The sequence below is a fragment of the Pollicipes pollicipes genome, unplaced genomic scaffold (genome assembly GCF_011947565.3).
Source record: "Pollicipes pollicipes isolate AB1234 unplaced genomic scaffold, Ppol_2.1 Scaffold_4002;HRSCAF=4701_pilon_pilon_pilon, whole genome shotgun sequence".
Taxonomy (NCBI): domain Eukaryota; kingdom Metazoa; phylum Arthropoda; class Thecostraca; order Pollicipedomorpha; family Pollicipedidae; genus Pollicipes; species Pollicipes pollicipes.
The window spans coordinates 44,805,055-44,822,003 of NW_023596420.1; the positions used below are offsets into that span (position 1 = coordinate 44,805,055).

The following is a 16,949-nucleotide window of genomic DNA, read 5'->3' on the forward strand; positions in this document are numbered from 1 at the left end:
GAAATATGCCTAATTTATACAGCGACGGCATCAGAGGCCCAGCGCTATTTGTCCGTTGAAAAGAAGCAAAGAGCAAAACTTCAGGCAATCGCCGAGACCATAGCAAGACCTCCTTCCACCACTTTACCATACCAAGTTCTAAATCAAGTACTAATCCGACCTCCGCACGAACATCTGGGTGTTCGGAACGCGTCGCGTCGTCGAATCCGGCGTCCACCCCGAGAAGCGAGAGGCGGTGGGCCGGTCGTGCTCAGTCCTGGTGGCACGGCGCGGCGTGGGGCCTAACAAGCGGCGACCGCTCTGTTTCCACTCTGTGGCCTGGCGACGCGTGGCTAGGGCCAGTGCTTCGAGTGCACGCCCAACCCGCGGGTTTAAGCGGCGTAACCAAGCGAGGAATTGGCTGTTTTTGCATCATGAGGGGAGCTGCCAACTGCTGTCGGTAACTCTGCGGTTTGTCTCCAACTCGGTTCTGACAGCCGTCTTCATAATTCTCTGAAGATCACCCGAATGTTTGCACTGCACTCCACGTTTTTCTCCATGTCAGTACATGTGCCACGCTAGTTATCATCGACAGCACTTACACGCAACGTAGCCTAGTACGGAAATTTGCCAGGTCTCCGAATGGGTTTGTTCATTGCTCGCCCTGTGCGAGAATTGTACCACGCATGTACCATGTATATACCACGCTTATAAGCAACAGTGTATTGCCAAAATTTGGAGATATATGTGTTGGCGCATATATATATATATATATATATATATATATATATATATATATATATATATATACTGGGAATTTATATATATATATATATATATATATGTAAGTTTTGTTTAAGACCTTGGCGTAGGTGCCTTTCTCATGTTTCTTTCCGCACTTGCTCTAGTTTTGTGATTGCGGTCGTCTGTTCATTATTGAGACTAAAACGTGACTTGTCGATGTTTGGAATCCTTTGGTTAGCCTGACGTTTAGGAATTACATACTCCATTTTCAAAGCTACACACATACAATATACAAGCAACGAATATATGATTACATGTTACAGTTAGGTATGATCTATTCGGTGGTCGCATCTCGGTTGGACCACCCCACACACACCGGCGAACTGCCGCACACAACGCCGACAGAGAAAGACCCGTAGCAAGTACTAATCCGTCCGCGCGCGCAAGAACTTGTAGAGCAAATATAAGTCCTTAACTGGGAATTTTTCTTCAGCCACAGCATATATATATATATATATATATATATATATATATATGTATACGCGCCCGAACAGCACCCCTTATACTGCTTCCAAGGCTCATACCCGCAACACGATCTGCGCGCGACTGGCCGGCGCCACCGTGACGCACCGCCCCGAGCCGTGATTGTTCTCCTCACTTAGACATGAGTCATCGCCCCACTCGCTTTACATGCTGACACACTGACCCGGGGCATGGTCCACCGCTACATATGACCAAAAAGGTGTAATAATTAGGCATAATAAAGTTCAGTTCGATCGTCAAATAATATAGTCTAAATAAGGTGGTAAACATTTTTAGGCGCATAGGAATTCAAGCGGCAAAGTACGTGCTGAATAATACGATATACCATCTTCTGATGGTATCGATCGTCTCTAAATAGGGTGAAGGGTGAATGAGGGGCTGGTTAGTCCGTTCAGTTACGGTGACGATGTCTTAATCGTGACAGCCTGCAGAACATGAACCCGCTGCGCCCGATCATTTCACAGTGCCCGACGCCAGCTTACCAACTGGTCAAGCAACTCAACTGCCTTAGCGCACCCTACACTCCTATGAAATATGGCCTAAAGCCAACGGACCAGTTCTCGGACATCCTAAAAAGCACGCAGTCTTCTGGCTTATCAGCATCACTGAACGGTGAGGGTTTATTTGCAAACGTGCCGGTATGACAGACGATAAAAATCCTACTTGAAAGCATGTATCACTATCCAGCCATCCGTCCTCCTGAAGCTCAATCCCTCCCTTCTGGAGAATTTCCTGCGAGCATGTACGACAGAGGCACCAGCTCATGGACTAGACGGCGAGCTCTATCGATAAAAGAATAGAATGGTCACGGGGCTCCTCCTGAGACCGCTTTTTGCCAACGCTTACATAGGCCAAGTGGAAGACAAACTCTTTTAAAATGCATCCCTCCGTCCCGCACTTTACGCACGATATGTCGATGACATTTCCGTAGACATCAGCGACGAAAGCCAGCTGATCGACGTCAGTGACAAAAACCATCTGATCAAACTAAAAAATGCAATGGAATAAACTTCCGTTCTCCGATTCACCTGCGAACTAAGCGTCAATAACCGCATTTCATTTTTAGACACATATATCACTGCTGACCAAGAACGATTCGTGGTAACAGTGCACAAAAAGCCAACAATGTTTAAAGCCAAAGCAGGGTTTAAGAGGCTTTTCGGAGATAGGGGTGCATTTTGACGATTGAAATCACATGCTCCTTTAAATGTCAACCAATGAAGTTAGACTTTACAGTTTGACGAGCAAACTGAACTTGATTGTACTTTATTGTTATACTTTGCCGGTTATACCTGACTGTAGCATGTAAACATATATTCGTCGCTTGTATGATGTGTGTGTGCACATTTCAAAATGGAAGGCGTAATTTCGAAATGTCACCGCTACCAAAAGATGCCAAACATCGGTGAGTTGCTTTTTAGTCTCAATAATGAACAGATAACCGTTATCAGAAAACCGGAGCAAGTGCTTATTGCACTCATAAAGGCTTATTAAATGCGCCTACGCTAAGGTTTTTTACATCACTTGCATACAAGACAATATGTGCCTAAACATACCAATATATATATATATATATATATATATATATATATATATATATATATATATATATATATATATATATGCATATATATATATACATATATATATATATTGGTATGTTTGGGCACATGTTGTCTTGTATTGTATATATATATATATATATATATATATATATATATATATATATATATATATATATAGGCTGTGGCTGGAGAAAAATTCCCAGTTAAGGACTTACACTTGCTCTACAAGTTCAGGGAAGGATTAAGACGAGGTAGATTGGCATGACGATGGAATAATTGTTCGGACTATCTTCTTCGTTTTCGCTGCTAGTTGCACGACGCTCTTGTCGCCAGGTGTTATTGAGTACCGAGGAGGACTGGACTATGTTTGACTATCAGCCTTTTATACGTTACAACGCAAATTTTCCGCCTGGAATTGCTGGAAGCGGCACCAGGATTTCCTTGGATGCGAGTTCAGTTCTCTACCAGCTGATTTTGTCTTTCCGGGTTAGCTCAGATGGTAGGGCACTAGACTCGCGATCAAGGAAATCCTGGCTTTCATCGCAACAATTCCAATTAAGGAATTCCGGTTGCGACCCACACACGGCTGGTAGACAAGTATAATCCGGTCCTTCTCAGAATCCCATAACAAGTTACCACGGCCGGAGGATTACTGGCCGAAACGTCGTGTATTTGACCAGCTAGGCGAGAATGACATTCCGAAACATTATTCCATCCGTGAATTCCAACGTTTGCAATAACAGCATTGGCAGTCATTTAATTTTTTCCTCCCCGTAGGACCGTAAGGCACGTCTCACTGCCAGGTCCCCGACGAGGTCTCTGGTCAGGTCAAGGTCTCCAAACCTGGGTCTTGCCTGGAAGAAGTTCGGGAGCTCAGATCGTTCCATCAACTTGACCGCCTTGGATGGTGGGTTCAGGGCCTCCACAACAATATCTGCTTTGTAAAACGTATGGCAAGCCCTTCCAAAGATATTGTAAACTGAAAACCTATCTTCCTTCCGTGAAGATTTTCAGGTAACCAGATTTGTTCACAAAAGGTAAAAGTTACAATTTCTCCAATGCGGTCGTGGCGCAGCAGTTACAAATAAGCTCATCAAAACAAGGGCATGAGCCAAGGTTTGGTGAAAAACACTGGTCGTAATTAACGCGAGGACCCAGGGACCGCCAGGGCTTCTTCGGACCTTGGTGCTTCTTCGCGGTTGTGGACTTCCCTGTGTAGCTCAGCTAAAAAGTTCGCTACTCACATGTTCTGCAAATGGACAGGTAGGCCTTGATCTTTATGAATGTGAAAGGTACTTTGCTGTGGTTGGAAGGGTCATGTGGCTTATTCTGCTCGTATGAGCTGTCATTTCAATCATTAGCTCCATGTTTCACTAAGTACCGCTGTTTAAACATAAACAAGAACAAACCCATAACTTTCTAAAGTAAACAGTGAGTTTACAGGGGGTAACTTGTCATCAGAAATGTTCTGAGTGGGTCTGTGGGGAACATTCTGGGTAACCAGGAGCCTAAATATGGTTGAAACAAATTTATGAATCACAGCATGTGAAGGAAAATGGTGAGTTCATATATTATTTCTAAGATCTATACAGTGCTGTATAAGCTGTCTGTTCGGTGTTGGGCCCGAAGTTGTTGGTTGTGTTTAAAAGGTGTTCACGTTCCTAAATTATTTGTGCATTTATGGTCAGCTGTGGCACTCTGTAGTAGTGGAACTCTGACACTGTAGGAATATAAGTTCCTACTGCTGACAATTTTTTATTTATTATGATCACATTAAGTGGAAACATGAAAATGATATTGATGTCTGTTAACTTTGGTCTGATGATGAAGCTATTGAGTATTTCCACACTTGCAATTCATCAGAAAGTGAAGTGGTCAAATATATTTCAATGCTTCCAGTAGTGCAAATTGAGTTGTGAAAGGTGCTGGGATGAGCATGTCAATCATTGAAGGTGTTGATGTGAGATGTGTTTTAGCTTTAGTTAAGCTTGAACTGCAGATGTACCAAAGGATTTTGAACTTTGCAAGGGGTATCAATAAATAAATTGTGTGGCTTCTTTGTATAAGCACAATACTTGCTTTGCAAGTGGATTCTCAGGTTAGCCTGCAAGTGTTTATGCAAAGTCATTCAGCTATGAAAGAATGCATGATAACATCATATTTGGGAAGCTGCAATGAAATGATTGGCAAGCAGCAAAAGTGCAGGATAGTGTATCTGTATTGTGTATGGTTGCACTGGAATTTTGTCATAGATAGAGCATTTATTAAAATTTTTAAATGAGATGAAGCATCATATAGAGCATCTCCATTTTAGGTTTCTACATGGAAAAATAGATGGTTACACAATAACATGGCAAATATTTGCTATGAAGGAAGCTGTCCAGAACTTAAGGTGTTGTTTTGTAGTGCATAGGCAGTGCTGTCAGTGGCCTGTCAGGTGCCAGACTTGGCACTGGTCACTATTCACATGCTCATGGGGAGTAAGTTGGTCAAACAAAAACCAAATGAAGAAAAGCTGATGACCCTATCCACCTCTCTGGGGCTTCTAGACTGCACCACTTGCCTTGCTGCCCATCTCAGACATGACCTCTCCTCGACTCGATCCCTGACCATCGCTGCTTTGCCGGCCAGGAAGCGGCGCCAGTGCATGGTGTGCCGCCAACCGACGACGGGCGAGCGGCGCTGCTCGGCGCTGGACGGCCGCACGCGAGCCGGCCACCTGCTGGCCGACACGGCGCTGCGCTGTCAGCTGCCGGTGCCGGCCAGCGCGCGCGCCGCCGTCTGCTCCTCCTGCTGGGAGCGTCTGAGCCGCGCCGACGAGCTGGCCGACGCGGCGCAGCGGCTCACCGCCGAGCTGGAGGTGCGCGTCTGGGCCAGTCGGCAGGGCGCCGACGCCGCCGCCGCCGGCGCGCCCGGCGGGCGCTGCGCCGCCTGCCGCGATCGCAGCGCCCCTGGCGGTCCGCTGCCGCGGCGCGTCCGTCTGCTGGTCGGCGTCCGTCGGTGCCGTCGATGCCACCGATGAGACTATGCGGCTGTGCGCCGAGTGTGGCCGCCTGTGCCGGCGGGCGGCGCACGCCGCGCGCACCGAGGAGCGGCTGCGACGGGCGGTGGCCGAGCTGGCACAGCGCCGCGCTCACGACGACGACGAGCGGCAGCGGGATGGCGTCAAGTGCAAACGGGTGGGTGCCCTGCCGTGTGCAGCTCCGATCGATTCCGATGCCTGGTGCTGGTCTTTTTTAAGGGCGGTCAGGTGAATGTCGGCTTTTGATGTTGGGTGCGTTCGCTTTTTGGCGTCCATGTTCCAGATCGCAGCAGCTACTTCGTGGTGTAGTTCCTCAGATTCCTTTGTCGTGGACAGAGTGTTTTGTTATGCACATCTTAAAATTCCAGTAGAATGTTCGCAGCACGTACTAGGCTAATGGGCATCTTTGTAAATGACGGCACACACATTGAAAATAGCCTGCATTTGAAAACATGGTTCCCAAAACAGAAGTCGTCGGCACGCATGGGCTGGTGCATGCTGGTCGGCGGTCCGATAAAAATTGTAATGCACCCTAAAGATCCTGACAGGCATTTGGGGCAGCTCCCATTCTTCCTATAACAGGGCGCGAACTAGCTGCTGCATGTTCTTTTATGCTTACCGCGTGAACTCTGTGGTAATCGTGTTAGCATTCACATCCCATTTGTCATGTAAAATAAACGTCGAAAGTTGAATGTTGTAAGTTGTACTTTTAGTTAGCTTGGAATTGTGGGTGATTGCCTGCTCGAGGTGTGCTGCTGAAGCTTCTCGACGCATCGCACCTGGCCACGTACATAGCGATCACACTAAAGATCCGCGTTTGTTGCTGTATTATGTTGGCTTTTAGAATATTTAGACCTTTGTTTTTTCAGGTATTGCTGGTTTCTCCAAAAAGTCCCACCGCAGGTAAGTGCCGTTTGCCATGATATGCGCCGTGTACGTGCGATGTTGAAATGATGTGACATAATTTCAGCAGGCACTGCGCGTGTGAGTTGCCTTCCACGTTGAGATTGCGGATTGTATGATGAAGAAGTGGAGCTTCCTAACGAATTTCGGGGTCGGGAAGAACTGGTGTGTGACACTAAAGAGGCTGATCTGCTAGTGCGATCTGTTTTGCACATGCCGAAACCGCGTCAGAATGGCACGCCCTGGAGGGGAGAGGAAAGTAAACCTTCCGCCTCATCGACCTCCTGCTGCTCTCGCCGCACCAACGGAACGCCAGGATCACCACATTTTCATAGAATAGCGCTGGGGGGAGGGGGAGGGGGGGATTTCTTGATTCCCAGGTGATAGCAGTCATGTGCCAAGTGTGTGAGGGCCAATGTCCAAACAAACAACCAATCAGAAATCGTCGATCTGCAATTACCTCGAAGCTTTTAATACACAAAACATCAATGTGTTGAATTATCTGTAATGACCAACTGTTACGCAACCGATGCAGTCATCAGGGGGGTAGGGGGGGACAGCCCATCGTCAGTGGGGCTTTACGATGCACTCGGCGAAAGGCCTTCGTTCAAGACGCTGATCGATCGCGCTAGTTCTCAAATTGCCGTTTATGCCCGCGTGCTATACCTATCTCGATCTCAAAGGGCGAGTCAAACAGGTCAAGCAGTCAAGCTGCAAATATTTGTTTAGCATTATGCACCCAGCGGGATGGGCCGGGAGGTCCTGGCCTAGCCTGATGACTGCTGTGAAATGAAGGTCGATCCTGCATTCAATGACTGTGATGTTGGCAAGGTGTTACATTAAGCAGTGGCCAGGTCGGATCTGGCAAGATGTCAAAATCGCCTGTAAAATATGTCGGTGTGGATACCGAATTTTTTTTACAAAGCCTTGAGGGAGAACGAAATCAGCGGGAAATTGCATCGATGTGTGAATGGGAGACCGAATTACAAAAGGAGTGAAACACTTTGAGCCCAAAATCGTCCGTGAATGGTGTCCTTTGCTGCAGACAATTTGTTTTCATTTGGACGCACTAGAGTCGGGACGCAGGGCATTTGGCACGGAGTGGTTAACACGCGTGCTCATTGCGTTTACTTACAGACTCGACACGTGTGGTACCCTCCGTCGGTACTCATCGAGCATATTAACAGGGGTCGGTCTGCTAAAGACCTGTTATCGGGGCAAAATGTTATCGGCAATCGATGTGCCGGAAAACTCCAGCAGTCTGCCTATCTGCTAAAGAACGAAGTTTGCTAAGTGGCCACGCGGTCATCTGAGGTCAGGCATGCATGTTTTTGTCAGTCAGGCATGTCAGGCATTTTCGCGATGTTGGATTACTTTCCTTTCCTTCCGTTCTTCTCGCGTTCTTCTGCGGAAGCCGGCCCCATCCTGCACGTAGCGGGCGCCCGGCCGAAGCCGGCCCCATCCATCCTCCGACAGAGGGGTAACGACGTGGCCGGATAGGGGTCGAAGGTCGAACTGAGTGGGGGATCCGCCCACTGTCTGGCCCCCTAAGAATGAGACGCCGGGAGAAGACGCTGTCCCGCGGGCGCGGACCTCCATTCCAGGGCAGCTGCGTCACGTCGCCGGCGCCGGCTGTGAAGTTAGTCAGCGTTGGCAGTGACTGAGGGTTTTAGATATGCCAAGCTGGGATTAGAAATGCTGTTGGTCCATGTGGCTAGTTACCCTTGTTTTTGTGTCTTTTTTTCTTGTGGGTGGATACACCAAAGTTAGTTCTCTTGCTTCTTCTGGATTTGGCGGTATTTAACCATCTTTAAAGTTCTTGGAGTATTTACACGTTATTCGATAACAGGGACAAACATCGATGGAGGGCCGAAGCTTTCTAAGTAGACGCTCCATCTAAGATATGATCTAGTGAACTCTTCTTCCCGCCCGCGTCCTTCCCAAACGCACGCTCTTACTGCATTGCTTAGATAAATTACTATTTATTGCGTGATCCAACACTCTGTTTCGAAGTCTCTAGGTCGTTGTTTTCCTGTCCGCATGCTTGCCACTGATCCCCAGCGTGGCCAGAACGTTTCAAAGCCAGTGAAGAAGATCAGCTGGAGAAATGTGGTAGCGTCTGCCACGGATCCGCGCGAGCGGCATTCCTGTGACCTGCAGCTTACCGCCCTCTCCCAGACAGGCGCTTAAAGCGATCGCTTCCCGTCTCGAAAACCGGCGTTGGGCATGTCCAGGCACATTTGTGACTTACTGGGTTTTCACACTGATGCTGATGGCATTTGCTTTGGCTGCACGATGAATTCACGTGTGTCGGTAGCTGTTAATGCACCCGCTGGGATGCCGGGGATTGTGGTGAAACGGATCGGCTACATGTAGTAAATATAGAAGATGTGAGGGATAAAGGTATGTGTTTAGCAGCCTACCATACAATACGTTTCACATGGAGGAGAGAGGGGGCGTGATGGAGCATGACCGAAGCGTGACAAGGCGGATGGAGGTTAGGAGGGGAGGGAGGGAGGGGGGGGGAAGCGTTACGTTACGCTTAGACGTCATGGTGCTCGGGTTTTTTTTAATAGGTTAAAAATTAGAACCGTATGCTGTTAGATGCCTAGCATGATAAGCAGCACGCCCGTAAGTATTCTAAGAATGTGCCCGCCTTTTTTGCCCCTTTCGCCCAACAGACGCCAAACGGACGCTACGTTTTTCACTGCATAATCAAGGGAATTTCGCCCAGCGTGACCGTTGCGTAAACAGCGGAGAGAAAGCTTGAAAAATGGCCAGAGATGCTTTAACAAAATTTATGGGCGGCCTGTTAGCCATTTTGAAGAAGGGAGAAGGCGGGGCATTTAGCTCGCGATTTTGCGACTACGGGTTTTCATCCCTCCCTGTTTTCGTTGCAACATAGATATGTTTCACAAGTCCCAGCCCAAAGCATCATTAGGGTGAGGCAGTCCTTTAGGTTCTGCATTGTCCTCCCGGCCAACTTGGAATCGTTGTTTCACCCATCGATAATTGTAGAGATAAGGGAGGGTTGGGAACATGCTGAGAAGAGCTCGTGAGCCGCAGGTGCTAAGCCTAAGTTTTCTGTGTGAAGGGAAAAGGGTAAGGGCTACGCAGTTAGGGCTAATGGTATATGCACCACGTGGGTGATGCGAATGCGAGTGCGTGAAAATTTTCGTTTTCGTTGTGACGTACTGGTTTGGTGCTTGTCGTTTATTATCCATGGCTGTATTTACGGTATCGCCAAGGGATTTGTCTACTCATTCACTTGGAAATGAATTGGATTGAATCTCAGGAATGTATTTGCATTGCGTTACTGAGAACTTTGCAAATCGCACCCTCGCATTAAGTGTCATATTACATGGACAAAAGGCTCAGCACGCTGCCATGATCGCAGCCGGCATGATTTTACAAGTGGATGTTGAATATTGCTCCAAAGCAGGTTCTACATTATGGTGTGCTACGTGTTCCATGCTCACAATCACGCTTCGCGGGAAGGTGTAGGGCCGAGAACACAAAACACACCGCTCCGCCATCAACCTGCTGGGTTACATGTACTCGAAAGCATCTTATAAGCGTAAAGAAATTAAGCATCTGTTTTTTGTTGAGAGGTAGCGGACCGAGGGGTGCACAGGTGGTGATTTCGTGCACGGGAGCTGTGAGGGGGTCTTCGGCGCAGTCGCCGTCGACCATTTAACATTCGGGCTTCAGTGATTTATTATAGGGCTAGGCGCCCACGGGTGCTTTGCTTTGTCCAAAACGAATTCTTTCACCGGATAACAATACAAGAAACAAAACTCCGCAACAAACGTATGTCCTTCGAACCCGTAGAGGGTTGCTGTGCCCGGACACAGCGGCCTCTTGCATCTGCAAATGCAGAATAGTTTCGGAAGGCCGGCGCTGCATTCCAGCGGTGCGTCACCGCTTCACTGGGGCGTACGTGGGCTTCAGATGTCCGGACAAGCGGAGCGGAGGCCCGGGGCGCGAAGAAACGGCGATATGTAAAGAGCGTGTGGTAGGTGACTGTTTTGGGCAGGGGCTGGGTTGAGACAACGCGACAATGTGGACGGCTTCAAACGGCCCGTACTGAGTACGTGCCTTGTGAGGTTATCGAAGCGCGTGGAAGTGGGTATAGGGATTCTGAAGAAGTATTCCCAGGGGTAGTGGAGTCTCCAAGGCCTAGGAAAGGTCCTTCACAATTCGTAAATGGAACTCGGATTCACGAAAACACTGTCATTCTGAAAGGGACGTAGAACCCCAACGAAAACGCCTGGAGTGTACGCCAAGGTCTTAAATGTATGGTTAGAGCCATCTATTTGTGAAGCTCTATAGAGCTCAGAATGGACATTTAAGCTTCATAGCGGTACCCTCGAGTTGGCGGTAGCGCGGCAAGGGTTTAAAACGTCAGGGAACCGCGCCGGTAGTGCGTGACCTTACGCGATGGATTTCGGCATATGTGCCGTGCCGTGTGGCAGTGCCGCATGACACGGATCCTCAGGCAAGGAGATTTCCGTAGGACTAAGAATAGGTATGGGCCAAAAAATGGGTTGGAGCTGAAACTTTGTCCGTCTTAATGGATGTGTATCATTCTGTCTTATATCATGCACGTTCCGAGAGAGAAGCGTCTGGACGAATGAGTTTGATAAACCATCTGAGTGTTTTTAAGGATAGGTAAGAGCAGGCTTTTGAAGGTTTCTTGTCTAGTTAATTACGTTGAAACATGTGCTATTACCTCGTGATTCATGCGACTCTTTTCTCTTTTTGTCAGGTATTTTTTATTTATATTGAAAACGTTCTTGCGATAAAACTGAAGTGGTAACCTGATTCCTCGTGGAAAAACCAGGGGGGTGGAGAGGTAGGTGCGTTGATATTTCGGCCACATGCCTTTATCGAAATGAATTCAAACGCCAACCTTGCTTCAAAGAGCCTGTTGAGTTTCCCATCCCCAAACATTCGCTTACGTTAAGTTCCGTGAAAACCTGATATTCGTTTCGATAAAGGCATGTTGCCTGAATATCAATGCGTCTATCTCTCCACTCTCCTGGCTTTTCCACGAGGAATAAGTGTATTACTACTGTCTTATCTATAAGCATAATGCTCCTTGCAAATGCACTTAACATCTCAAAACCTTGTGACGTTTGATTTCAACAAAGGACTTGCGGGAAGGAAAGATACGTCTATGTATGGCAGCGCTGTTGCCTGTGAGTTACGGCAAATTCAGCTGGACAAGACTCCTGACACGATTTCTGTTCTCCATCTTTGCAGGCGGTGGAATGTACCGAATGTTATGTAATCGTTGCTGTATCCGCCTGGTTAACACGGCTGACCTCGAATGTCGGGGATCTGTGGTGACCTCGAATGTCGGGGATCTGTGGCGTGGTGTGATGTGGCTCCCGTAGGCTCACTGTACACCTCTCCGCGTGTAAGACATCACCAACATGTGATGTCTGTCGCTGCAAATTTCTGGTCGGAGCAAATTGTATGCCTCCAGTTGCGCTTTATAAGAACATAGTTTTGTCTTCGGAAATGGTTTTGTAAGGATACTGATAGTGTACTGATTGACGTGTCTGCGTTAACCACTGCACGTCTGGGGAACCAGAGGTGCGGGGTTTGATTCCCTGCGGTGCCCGCACTGTCTGCCAGGGTGAGAGGCAGGCGACACCATATAGCCTGAACAGCTGGGTGCATCGTAAAGCCTCGATGATCGATGAACTGGTTTTATACGGAGAGGCTTTTTTCGTTTCGCCCCGTGCTGTTCTCAGAAACGTCTGTATATGACCTTAGCACAGACTGTTACCTGTATGTATGACTGCGTTAACACAGTTGTAGTCGACCTCGTGCAGCTTTTTAGGAAAACAATGCAGGGGATCAGGGCAGGTTTGATGTGTAGCTAAGCACACATATGTGCTCCTAGTTTCCAAAAACTCGTGACATAAGCGGAGTTAGTCTCCGCGCACTACGCGAAGGCTGAATACACAACGAGCTGACTACGGAAGCATTATCTTAGCAACCACAAACCTGCTCAGGTGCGACAAAACACGCGGGCTGTTTGCTATGCCACCCGACGCCGGCTGAGTCGGAGCATGGCCGTGAGGGTGACACTTGCCGGCGTCTCGCTTCGCTCACCCAGCCAGGGACCTGCATTCCTGTGCGCTGCTATTCCCAGAAGTGACCGGCCTTTCCAGTCAGCCGGCGGTGTGAAAATGCTCCGCCGCTGCTGCGCCTTGGAGCAGAGCTCAGACAATGTTGGATTGGCGCCAGAGGATTCCACTGAGGCGGGCTGCCGCCCAGTCCAATCGCTTATCCTCCGGAGCGCCTCCTACATGCATGCTAGGTGATGCATAGGGGTATGCACAGTATGGCGGCGATGCTCGGTTCTGAGAATGCTTCAGATGGGGCGTCTCGGCGGGCTGCGAGCCGCGCGTGGCGTGCTGGACGACCGCAATCAGCGGATTCGCCCGCCTGAGAGTCACGCATACCGGCTGGACCCTGATGCGCCGTCGGTAGTCCTTGGTTGCGAGGCATCAGTGACGGGGATGTCTTCAGACCTGGCTGTTTTCCGCAGAAGGGTGTTCGTTTTTTATGTGTTTTATATGATTTGCGAGTGACTTGTACGGATTGCCGTAAATGCCCCCGCCATTTTGTGGTTCTGTGTTTGTCAGGAAGTTGTGATTAGTGACATTTTATCAATCTCACTGGCTTTCTTTCTAGTAATGGCGTCCATCCGAAGCACGTGTCTACCAAGTCAACAGCTCTGTAATTGTGACATGAAATTATTGATCTCTGCATGCCATTCTTGGGCTCAGTAATTTGTTATGTTCCAATTTGGTCCCGCCCACTTTTCCTTACAGCCCGTTGAGTTTCTCATCACTTAAAATCCGTCTACGGCGAAGATTTGACGAAAATTCTGTTAAATTCCGTGGAATCTTGAGTGTTGGGCGGCGACCTTGATCTGGCGGTGCGCGACGCTCGACTACCTTGACCATACGGGGGGCGACTTTCAGCGACGGTGGCTTAACGGGACGCGACGCTTGGCGACCGTGACCTGACGGGGGCGACCTTGGCTCACGGGGCGCGACGTTCGGCGACCGTGGCCTGACGGGGCGCGACGCTCTGCGACCGTGGCCTGACGGTTGTGTGGTGCTCGACGGCCGTGATCACAGCTGATCGTGAGCGGCCGCTGTCGCCCGTCCGCAGTCCATTCCGCCCTATGATCACATCTGATCGTGAGCAGCCGCTGTCGCCCGCCCGTAGTTTATTCCGCCCTATGATCACATCTGATCGTGAGCGGCCGCTGTCGCCCCGCCCGTAGTTTATTCCGCCCTATGATCACAGCTGATCGTGAGCGGCCGCTGTCGCTCGCCCGCAGTCCATTCCGCCCTATGATCACAGCTGATCGTGAGCGGCCGCTGTCGCCCGTTTGCAGTCCATTCCGCGCTATGATCACAGCTGATCGTGAGCAGCCGCTGACGCCCGCCCGCAATTCATTTCGGACCGAAGCGAACAGCGTGTGCGTGAATCGATTCGCGCCCGCCCCGCCCCGCCGCGGAAACGCTGTGCTGCAGAGGCTCTAACCGGTTGTGCTATGGGGGCGGATTATACGTTGCGGATATGGGCATTTCAGCGCGATAAATCCGCGGGAAGGCCGGTAACGGCGCCGCATGGCACTTCGCAGCCAGGCACAGCAAGGTCACCGTCGTCAACAAACATCTCCCTGAGGTTTGTGATCATGTGACCCATCCTTTCTGTTGGTAAACACACGTAGGTATTGAAGGTGATGCGGAAAACAGCTACTGATTTGCCAGACGCATACAAACAACCGAAGCGGTGCGCCGAGCTTGGTTTATTTGGGACTGTCACCTCCCGTCCGCTCCACCGCCGATGTCTGTGTCCCCGATGTGCACCCCAAATAGCCCAGAAGGTGGATAAAGAAGCGATCGTGCTGTCCGGACGTGACCTTCTCCGCTCCCCTCCCCTCCAGTAAACCGCATGACGCAGCGCGTCCGACGATCAACGAGGAGCATGTCTCCTGCCGGGGATTTATGGCCGCCACTGGCCAGCGCGCCCGCGCGGCGCCGAACGCCCGATGACGTCACGCCCCCGTCCGGCAGACGCTGAGGTCGGCGTTGGGGAGTCGCCGCGACCCCGGCTGGGCGTGACTCCGCTGCAGCTGCCGCCAGCTGCCAGCGACGCCTGGGCCGGCCAGGCACGGCGCGCGCAGCTGGCGCTCTGTCGCCTGCCGCCGACGGCGACGTTTGTGGCACTGCTGGCGCAAGAGCTGCGCGGGCTGGCGACGAACGACTCTCCAGCTGCATGCGAAGGGGAGGCTCTGTAGTGGTAGGGTAGGGGAGGTCGGCGGTGGGGTTGGGCGGAGTTGGAAGGGCCGTGGGAGTCGGTGAGTGCCCGATGTGGTACAAACGTATAGTTACGCGCAGTGCAAGGATGTCTCAAGTGCGTCGTTAGGTTATTCGCGTTGGCGTCCCTGCGCAATGACTTGGTCCTGGCCTCGACTCGGGTAGGCATGTAGTTCGAAATGATTTGATTTGTCGCCTCGCGCTTTGGAGCTGTTATCTTTACATTCTGTTCGTGTTTCCTATTTATTTTATGCATTCCGCTTATATTTCCTTTGTTCCCTATTCGCTGTCGCTGCGTGACAAAGATAAGTGGACACGGGATGGCAGGCCCCGACCGTAAAACAACTTAGCGGCAGCCCCGTGGCGTTATGTGGCACAACACAGGTTCATGAAGGTTAAAAAGACGCTCCTGCTCGCTCCCATAGCTTTTTGTGATTTTTCACGCGCATCAACTTGGCGGCTAGTTTTCGCGCGATTCATCCGTGTCGTCAATTATCCGTCCCCAGGTCGAGGATGTATCTAGCTGTGCATTACCAGTTCTCTGCAGGTGTCAAATAATTAGTCTGTTTTGCGTGTGCCATGGTGGAATTTCGGAGCCAACTGTCCCTAAACTGATGCTGCGTTGGCTCCCGTCGGGAGTTGTGTGAAATGTACCGATACCCATCGCTGTGGTCCCTATCGTTTTTTACCTCCGCATGACCATCTGAAGCGTGCCGTGCCGTATGGATCCAATTTGCGTTACAAGGTATTTTGCACACTGCGGACGGTGTTGTCTCGAATGAACTGTTTTTTGCGCAGTGCTTCTGTGATAGCTAATGCTCGTAAACTGAAAGCGCATTTTGACTTGACAATACTCATCTGATGTGTCAAGCAAGCGCACCATTGCCCAGTTGACCCGTGCGTGGGTTGCCGTGTTTTGTGTGAACAGTACAGAGTACTGAATGACCAGTAATTTTCATGATTTTGCAGTGTAAATTCCTGTGCGTTATTTTTGTGAGGGCAAAGGCTCTGGCATGTCTGTTAGGAGCTGCTTGTGCCACAAACCCTGGGATTTCATGAAGGTTCTATCCAAGACGCTTACTACATGACGCTCAATAAAGATGACGTTCAGACGTATCCGATGATCTTCCGGGAACGGCGCGGGGTTTGCACGCTGGCCTGCTCTTAATGCGCCCATGGCGCCTTCTAGGCCGGCACTGCAGGCACTGCTGGCGGAAGCCCGGATGTGTGACCCATGCCTTTATGGCATCTGATGCCAGAAGAGAACGTGCTCTTGGTAAAAAAAAAAACGGAACGTAATATAGTCTGTCACGGCGGAAGGCTGCTGTCACGAGGCACTCACGAGCCTCGAGCGCAGAGTGAGATGCCTTTCACTGGCACACAGAGTCGTGTACATGCGTATTGCTGTGATAATTTTGGCTCCATGTTGAAAGCCAACATGAGCTCGGTGATGATGTCCCTTGTTCCAAATTCCTTGTCCTCGGACTCCTTCTCCAACACGCGCCGCACGCAATCAAGTGTTGGTCTACCGGGAACGAGTACCTGGGAAACCAAGGACGTATTCATCAGGGCTCATCCAGCAGCGTGTCATTGGTGGCTCCTGCCCATTTGCACCAATCTATCAGGACATCAAACGCCGCAGTCCTGTGGTGAGTGGTACCGCCGAGGACATTCTTTAACATTGATGATTGAATTTATGGGCGATAAAACCACGGAAGTATTACATTTTTACAAAGCTCACTCATAAATGGGGCAACGCAAGAAGCCTCTGCGTCGCGACGACTGCCTGACTTCGAGCATGTGTGTGGGGAGGGGGGATCGAACGTCCTTCTCGGTGCC

General features: G+C 49.9%; 1 long non-coding RNA gene across 1 annotated transcript; it reads left to right on the forward strand.

The window, feature by feature from the left end:
* Nucleotides 1-5,932: 5,932 nt before the first annotated feature.
* Nucleotides 5,933-15,900, forward strand: LOC119093690 (uncharacterized). Its single transcript, XR_005093658.1, has 3 exons — nt 5,933-6,010; nt 6,723-6,756; nt 14,868-15,900. It is a non-coding gene; the product is annotated as an uncharacterized LOC119093690 (long non-coding RNA).
* Nucleotides 15,901-16,949: the final 1,049 nt, after the last annotated feature.